The sequence below is a fragment of the Mus caroli genome, chromosome 1, assembly GCF_900094665.2.
Source record: "Mus caroli chromosome 1, CAROLI_EIJ_v1.1, whole genome shotgun sequence".
Lineage (NCBI taxonomy): Eukaryota > Metazoa > Chordata > Mammalia > Rodentia > Muridae > Mus > Mus caroli.
The window spans coordinates 54,739,255-54,748,106 of NC_034570.1; the positions used below are offsets into that span (position 1 = coordinate 54,739,255).

The 8,852-nt window shown below is 40.2% G+C and overlaps 1 long non-coding RNA gene across 1 annotated transcript; it reads left to right on the top strand.

Annotated features, from left to right (window-relative positions):
* Nucleotides 1–598: 598 nt before the first annotated feature.
* On the top strand, nt 599–7,968 carry LOC115030376. Its single transcript, XR_003835965.1, has 3 exons — nt 599–753; nt 6,297–6,417; nt 7,524–7,968. It is a non-coding gene; the product is annotated as an uncharacterized LOC115030376 (long non-coding RNA).
* Nucleotides 7,969–8,852: the final 884 nt, after the last annotated feature.

The window sequence follows — 8,852 nt, forward strand, 5'->3', positions numbered from 1 at the left end:
ACTCCCCTGCCCCTTGGTGAGAGAAAGAAGTGAAGCCTGCAAATGAAGAGGGCCTTGGGGATCATCTTTTCATAGCAGAAAAAAAAATCTTGGTATCCTTTTTGCTAGTTCGTCATAATGAAGACTGAATATTATTTATAATATTGTATTTATAATACCGTCATTTCTTCTTGTACTGATGGAAAAGGAAATGTTTTAGGTTTGCTTTTGTCTGGTACATCCAGAGTCAACAGCCTCTTGTGTATGTAATGCCTTCTATCGTAAAGAACAGTGTCAATATTTAGCTACTTTCCTCCATGTGTAAATAAAAGAACTTGTAATCCTCTATTTGAAAAACATTTTTTTTTCCTTCCTATTCTGCTTGAGAAGGCTAATTTTCAAAGTCAGTTTCTTCTGGTGTTCTTTGAGACTTTTTCCCCCCCTCTAAGTATTTGCATTTGAAATGTTATTTGGGGGACTGAAAAATATTTCTTCTGTTTGCTTTCCAAATAATGGAACTGACTCAGAAAAAGAGTCCTGACATTAGCTGGAAACTCTGCTAGTTACAAAATCAGACGTGATTTGTACAGCCTTGAAGTTTAGAGTTGCTTCTGGAAATGCATACCGTGTACCTGCCAACTCAGATAAACGGAGACTTGTTAACGTCACTGCTGGTGGAATATCCTCAGTATATGAAGACAGAGAAAAGAAAGGAGGCCAGTGACAGCCAGTTGGGCTGCTCTATAGTCATCATTCAAGATTTGCTCCTTTGTGGTAAGATATTTCCTTGCAGGATTCGGGGGCGAAGGCAAGAGCCTTTGATAAACTACAACACTGGCCCATTGTCTAATAGCAGCACTTCAAAAATAAGCAATTCTTGTATTTTTGGAAACTCTTGAAGACTTTAGAACAGGAGGTTAGTGGTTCTGTGGAAAGAGCTGGCCAGAGTAGTAAGAGCATGGGAAAGAGAGAGGCCAGTTTCCACTCTACCGTCACCTGACTGTGTGACTTGATCAAACCAGCCTGTTCCCATCTGTTGGTAGAAAGAAGGACTGTGTCACTGCAAAGGAAGAGCAGGCAGAGTGAAATGCTTTGTGGAGGGTTGTCCCTGACATTTTGGGTTTTTTTTTTTTTTTTTTTTTTTGCATAAGGAGCCAGCTTCAAGGGCAAATTCAAAATTGCTTTCTTGTTCTTGTTCTGTGACTGTAGCTTGAGCTGTCTTAGGTGAATGAATGGTAGGGAGCAAAGTTCATGCCGCCACTCTGGAACCCCACCTGTCCTGACTTGCACTTAGCTTTTTAATTCTTGAAAGCATATCTGTGAACTCATTCACAACAGTTTCTTTGACTTGTTTTCAAGAATAAAATAATCCCAGAAGCCCAATTTCTTCTGCTCTATTGAGCCTTAAGCCCTGGTTCACTCTCTTCTTTCTTTTTAGAGTGAAGCATATTGTCCTTTAAAATGTAGCCTGAGATCCATTCTGATTCACTGAGCACTGCTGTGAATGAGAGCCTGTTTATCTCCTTCCCTTATTCCCAAACAGCCAAACAACCACCACACGGTCTTTCTGATTTGGGTTGAAAACCCTAGACAAGATATGAACTAGACACCCTTTTCATGCCTCATGTTATCACCAAGCCTCTTGCCCATGGCCTTCACCAACATGTTCCTTGGCAGAAACCAAGCATATTGGGATTCTATTGAAATAGAGTCACTCTCCTGACCAGTGCAGAAATAGGGTTAGCTGCATAACTTGGGGTGGGGGGAATTGGAGGCTCAAGTTGTTCATAATGTCTTTAGGTTAGAAAACATTGTAAGAGAAAAAGGTAAATAATTCAAGTAATGAAAGATTATATTCAAAGACCCTTCTAGAAATTTTTCCTACACATGAACTCAAAATTTTATTTTTTTCTCTTTCTTGAAAAGTAAGCCCACATTCTGTGTACTATTTCTATTTTTGTTTCAGAGTGTATAAATGTACACCACAGTCACATGTTCACATCCATTCTCTCTTCCAGAAACAACCTTATTCAAGCCATCCATTTTCACTTTCTGTTTTGTGGTTAAATATTATATTGCTTTATTATGCTGAAATTGTTGAGTTGCTCTCCAGCTGATGAGCATTTTAACTTTACTTTTTGAAGTAGGTAAGTTGGAAGGTGAAGGCATACGCCAAAAAAAAAAATGCAACTTTGTAGCAAGTCTGCTTTATAAGAATGACTTTGGTAGAAAGTGTGTCTTCTGTATTACTTAATAAGTAGAGGGTATTCTCTGAAGTCGACTCTTGTTGATGCTGTAAAATCAATATCATATCTGGTGCAATTTCATTCATTTCCCATGTTTCTGGTTCAATTGTTGAGAACTCTCATGTTTCAATATGGAGGGGAAAAATGAGCTGAGTCGGATTCAGAATGATGGGAGTAGCCAAATTGCCTTTCGCTCATTAACATTACTTCCAGGATGGTTCTCATCGCTAACATTTTACAAGTCTGTTTCAAGCTGGCAAGAATCCAGACCAGAGAGCTGAGAAACCATAAGATGCAAATGTGAACCTAACCCAAGCGGTGGACTGACAAGATGACTCAGTGGTTAAAGGTTCTCGCTGCCAATCCTCCGAACCCAAATGGTAGACAGAACTGACTCCCATGAGTTGTCCTCTGACCTCCACATGGATGGCGGCCCTTGCACATCTGTACATGTTCATGCATGAGCATGCATACACTCAAATAATAAACGAAGGCAGTTCATTTCTGGAGATTAGAAAAAACGAACCATTAGGATGATCAGTGTTGCGATGCTCCAAGTGAACTGAAACAGTAAGAGTTACATTGTCATTAATTTGTATCCTGAAAGTGGCTGAGTAGAAACCCTCCTAGGATGCCCCTCAAGATGAGCAGAACTCCAAGTTTATGCAGCCTGATTCTCTAATCGCAAGTGCCTCTTCTGTAATTCCAGGATGATGGGATTTGCTGTGCAGGGAGTGATAGCAATGGCCACATTTCTCCCGTGAGCTGGAGCACTGCACAGGCTGTCTACAGCCGGAATTAGGAAATAACATACAGCAGCAGCCCTGAGAGGCAGGCTGTGTGATGTCATGCATTTGAGATTGTGGTGGGAAACCATCCCCCCAAAATTGTGCAACAGCTTGTGTGGCATGAACCCAAAGTGCCCTGAGATCTTGGAGCCCAAACACATTTCTCTGGTAAAGTGTTCCCAGTCTTTTTGAATCTACCTTGTTTGTCTGAGCAACATGTACTTAAGTTTCTGGATGTGCACAGGGTTCTTCCTGATCATCCCTGAGTTTTCTGGGAGCTTTCCAGTCTGGCTTACCTTGTCACGCTTACTTCATGCTGTTTCCTTGGCATTTGATGTAATTTTCTGTTGCCAGTTCCAGGACATCAGGAGATCACTGTTAGACAGGAAAACACACCATTTATCTCTGGTCACTGATTTACTGCTTTGTGGTTTCATTGCTTATCACTATTTACCTTGTACATTATTGTGCAATAGAAAGTGGTGGACGTTAGTCCCATTTCAGGAGAACACAGTACTTCCCCGAATACCCACTGTGTTCCAGGCAGAGCTACCGAAGCATTTTCTTGTGTTAGCCTCAAAGCATACTTGCAAGGTATTATTGTCTCTACCTTAAAATAAAGAATCTGAAACTTGTATTGTATAATTGGATAATGTGACACAGCTCAAAAAATGATAGAACCAAGATAGGCACAAAACTTGGCCTATTTCTCATGAAGTCTGTCTGTCTGTCTGTTTTTTTTTCCCCTGTAGTAGAGTGCATGTGTGTGTATAAGGCAGAGGTTGATGTCCAGTGTCTTCCAACCTCTTCCTTTTTAAAAATATATCCTTTCCCACTAAACTGGATTTCATCAATTTGGTTAGGCTGGCTGGCCAATGAGCTCCAGGGAGCCCCTAGATCTTTGCTTCTAGACCTATCCTAGGGTTATAGGTGTGCACCATTGTGCCCAGATTTTACATGTGTGCTAGGGATCTAAACTCAGGCACTTAGGCACCTTTAAGACCGAGTCATGTCCCCAGCCCAAGCTTATCCCTTTAAACAACAACAGAGCTTTATATTTCACCATGCACTTTGCCCTGCGATCATTTCTCACAGCTCTATGAGGTGTGCATTGTTATAAGGAAGCTGTGAAATACATGTAGTCATGGGCTAGAACTTGAAAATTTATGAGACTTAACTTACCAGGTTTTCCACGACACCACAGATGCCCGAGAGCTAACCAATTCTTTTTTTTTAATGCATTTTATTTATTTATGTATAGCTCTGTGTTTCTCAATTAGCTACAACTCTTTTATGTCTACATCTTGTGTATCTTGATAAACAATTCGTGATAATCTTAGCTGTAGACATAGTTGCTCTCTGTAGATAAAGCCAAAGTTAATGCCAAGCAATGAATGATGGTGCATTAGAAAACTTAGGTGAGAGACACACACTGTGCCTGTGAAGAGAATTAGCAGAGGTCAGACGTTATGGAGGCATCTTCATAGTGTAGCACTGATGATGTAATTAGATGTTTTGGAGTCATATTTAGAAAAGAACTTTTGGCCCAAGATGAGATTCATTAAAAAAATTGAGAGTGAAATCGGGCAGGAATGCTGGGTGTGAAGATAGCAGGCTGTCACAATGATGAAATCTAGTTATGTTTTCCAATCCTCCAGTCATAGACGCCTAATAAAAGCATTGGCACCAAGGCGTGAACAACTGCTATGCTTACCGCATTAGGGACACATTATCACAGGTATGTAGACACACGACCTTAAGCAGTAGAATGTCCCTGGGGGTTCATGTGAGTAGGGGCAGATTCTGTTGCTCTTTAGACACATTGGGTGGCTACTTCCCTAAATTCACCCACAGTCCCTTTGAATGTCTCCATCCCGTAAACCTTTGAGCAACACGTATTGTAACGACCACTGCAAGAAGTCATGGGGGCCTCCTAGTGAGAAGCTACATAAAATACTGTCTTCCAGAATACAAACTCCAGGAAGATGGTATATAAAACATGGAGTTCCAGTTGTTAATACCAACTACCATCACTTTGCCAAAAGGCTCTGTCCTCCAAAACAAAACAAAACAAAACAAAACAAAACAAAACAAAACAAAGCAAAGCAAAGCAAAGCAAAGCAAAGCAAAGCAAAGCAAAGCAAAGCAAAGCAAAGCAAAGCAAAGCAAAGCAAAGCANAGAAACTCTTAAAACAAAACAAAGCAAAGCAAAGCAAAGCAAAGCAAAGCAAAGCAAAGCAAAGCAAAGCAAAGCAAAGCAAAGCAAAGCAAAGCAAAGCAAAGCAAAACTGAGTATTGGTATGGTGCAGAGGGATCATGGGCTTGCAGATCAGAATCTCTGAAATGGATATTGTGTTGCAATCTTCCTTCTTCCCCCTTTCCGCTTACCCATCTTCCTTCCTTCCTTCCTTCCTTCCTTCCTTCCTTCCTTCCTTCCTTCCTTCCTTCCTTCCTTCCTTCCTCCCTCCCTCCTTCCCTCCCTCCCTTCCTTTCTTTCCTTTTCCTCATTGCCACCTATATTAGCCATGAGAACTGAGATGGATTTACAGAGAAATTAGGCTCTGAAGGAATCTTTCATTTGGCTTCTGATCACACAACATAGACCATGTTCCTTTGCTAGCTGGGTACCTCTGAGGTTTATTTTCTCGGCCAGTCAAGTGAGAACAGTACTTTTAAGTGTGCACATACCAGGTTCTCAGTAACAGAAGCATTATAATTACAACTGTTAGACTTAGGTCTAAACACAATTCATTTATAGTATTGAACATACATAATCCATTTATAATATTAAAGGTGTTTCCTTAAGAGTACACATGGTGGGACTCATGGCTCCACCTGCATATGTAGCAGAGGATGGCCTAGTCAGTCATCAATGAGAGGAGAGGCCCTTGGTCCTGTGAAGGATCAATGCCCCAGGGAGAGGGGAAAGGGGATAGGGGGTTTTTGGAGGGGAAACCAGGGAAAGGGGATAACATTTGAAATGTAAATAAAGAAAATACCTAATAAAAAATAATTCTCTAAAAAAAATGCTGGTAATAACACACTGTCAAAACTTTTAATTATAAGACGAACACTCTATAAAGACTTAAAAGACATTGTTACTATAGTAGTAACAACTTGCTAAGACAGTAGATCTTAACTATTCTGTCCTGGGTGGCTTTAACTGTTGACTTAACTCAGCCTAAAGTCATCTGACAGGAGAGCCTCAACTACAGAACTGCCTAGCTCAGATTGACCTGTTGGCCTGTCTGTGGAGGATTGTCTTGTCTGTTGATTGATATAGGAGGGTCCAGCCCCCTACATGCGGTCCTGAACTGTGTAAGGAAGCTCACATAAGGCAGCCAGTGAGCCATCTCGTGAAGCAAAATTCTCCTGCGTTCCTGATGCACTTCTATGGCTGGGAAGTGAGTCTCTTGGTTGGAGGTAATGCTGTGTGGGAGAACAAGTAGGCTTGCCTTCAAGCCTTGAGTTCTTGCCTTGACTTTGCTCAATGTTATCTATGTTTGTAAGCTAAAACAAACCTTTTCCTTCCCTAAGTTGCTTTTGGTCAGAGTATTTTATCATAGCAATGGAAACTAAATTAGAACATACTCTCAAGGTATATACCTTTTTAAAAAGGTAAATATAGTATATTTCTAAGCTTGATTCTGGTAATCATTTCTCAATGTAAATAAAAATACATTATTTATTTTAAATATATACAATATTTATTTTTCAAATATACTTGGCCAAAAAAATCTCTAAATGATTTTTCTGTTTGCCTCTGCAGTTGTCTAGAAATATATTAAGAACAACTATAAAGTAGGTATATCTAAATATAACTACTCTAAGTATTTTTTCTTTCCTAATAAGATTATACATATACTCAAATAGTACTGTTACTGTCGAGGTATTTATAGAATAGCCTTCAGGGCTACTAGCATGCTCTTTGAAATATCCTCAGTTAGGGAAAGTTTTCAGCTTTTTAAGATAGGAGTGATTTTTATAAATCATCTATGGACATTTAGAGAGAAACTTGGGTAATCAAACTGAATAATTCCACTTGAGGCTAAAGCAAAACAAAATCTGATAAACATAAACTGACTTTAAAAACAAATCAAAAGAGAAATTTGAAAGTAACTTCAGACTCTGCCAGCATCATTAGAACTGCATTCTATTCCAAGGTGTCTGCTTGAAAATTTTAACTTATGATTCATTTGTGAAAATTCGGTAACTTATTAATGACACTTCACACTATCGTGACTTGACTCCAAAGGAAATTCCAAGAACTTAGGGACTGCACTCTCCACAATTAAGGTGTAGTTTTGTCCAAGGGTCTAGTATGATGCCAGACATTCTTTGACAACTGAGTAAGTTATAGACAGTGATGATGCCTTTGATGTCAGCGGAGATGATAATGGAAGAAGACTTGGAAAGGCAGTATTGGCTCTGGGCTGACTGCTTCGGAATTGCTGGCATTGATTTAGGGATAAATGAAACCGTTACTTACTGATTTTTGTTCTTTTTATAGCAATTTAAAAGCACATACCTCATGCTTGACTCTGACATAGTGTTTGGAAAGAAAGTGTTCTGAAGCCACTATACATGGAAGAGCTACAGATGATGACAGAGAAGATCAGCACAGAGCAAACATGGAGTGGGAAGAACATCATGGATGCCGACACTAATCCTAGCAATGACCATTAGCCCAAAGGGAAGGCTTAGAGATGAATGACTTGAAAGCACAGCCAAGCCACCAAAGACTTTCCATTCATAATGTTGGAAACATCTGTGCTTTGATGCCAAGCTATATTAATAGACTTCTACATGGAAAAATTTGGCATATGCTGTGAATATACAAAAAAGTTTGATCCAAAGGAAATTTACATGTTAATAGAAAGAATCAAGGTAGGCAGAAATAACAAAAACCAAATGCAAAGTATGAAGTAATGAAAGTGATTTAATGAACACAGATAAAGAGAATATGTGGTCTGAAGGAGAGTCTCGGGAATTGTGGTTTGATCTCAGACTTGGGATCAGTGAACTGGCGTATCACACTGAGTAAGGAGAAGCAAAGACCCATTAGGAGACAGAGCAAAGTAGTGTGCAGTTGTCTGGTATTCGGGAGTGTGACAGAGGAGGGGGACAAGGCAAGAGCAGAGCCGTGTCTGTACACCAGCTTTGCTTCAGGCGACATAACTTGGGGGCTGTATCAGCGAGAGTGCTACGATAAACTGAATGCCAATGCCCTCTCTCAAACCAGCTTGAGTTACTGGCCATTAAATAGGAATCAGACTTGCTTTGTAAATGTATTGTTAACCCTGTCAGAATTAACTACTAGCTATAGCAGTCTGACTGACCAAGTGAATTAGACTTTTCATGTAGGACTGATGCTGGTGTGTGTGTTAGCTTTATACTGCCCACTAGCCAGACATTCATAAAAATTGTTGAGTTGCATGAGTCGTCCCTAAGAATGCTTCATTTGCCTGTTTATAGTCCCTATGATAAGAGGAGACCAATGGAGGGACTTGTTCAAGTTTTCTCAAGGCTGTCTGTGGCATCATTGGTGCAAGCAGGCAGGTTGGTTCAAGCTTTATTCCAGCGCTCCAGGCTATGTGAAGCGCCACACCAACTTTCTTTGCCTTGGTGGATTACATTCATGCATCTGTCTAGGAATTCAGAAAGTCTCACCACACTACCTTTAATATGGTGCTGATTGTGTAAGCAAACAAAAGTAAACAAGCAACCCCTAAACCTAAGTAATTGTTATCTGTGCTTAATTAGCTCCAGGCAGCAGCAAACCCAGAGCTGGCAGAGGTGGTGAGCAAGGACAGAAACATGGGCACCATCACAGTGCTGA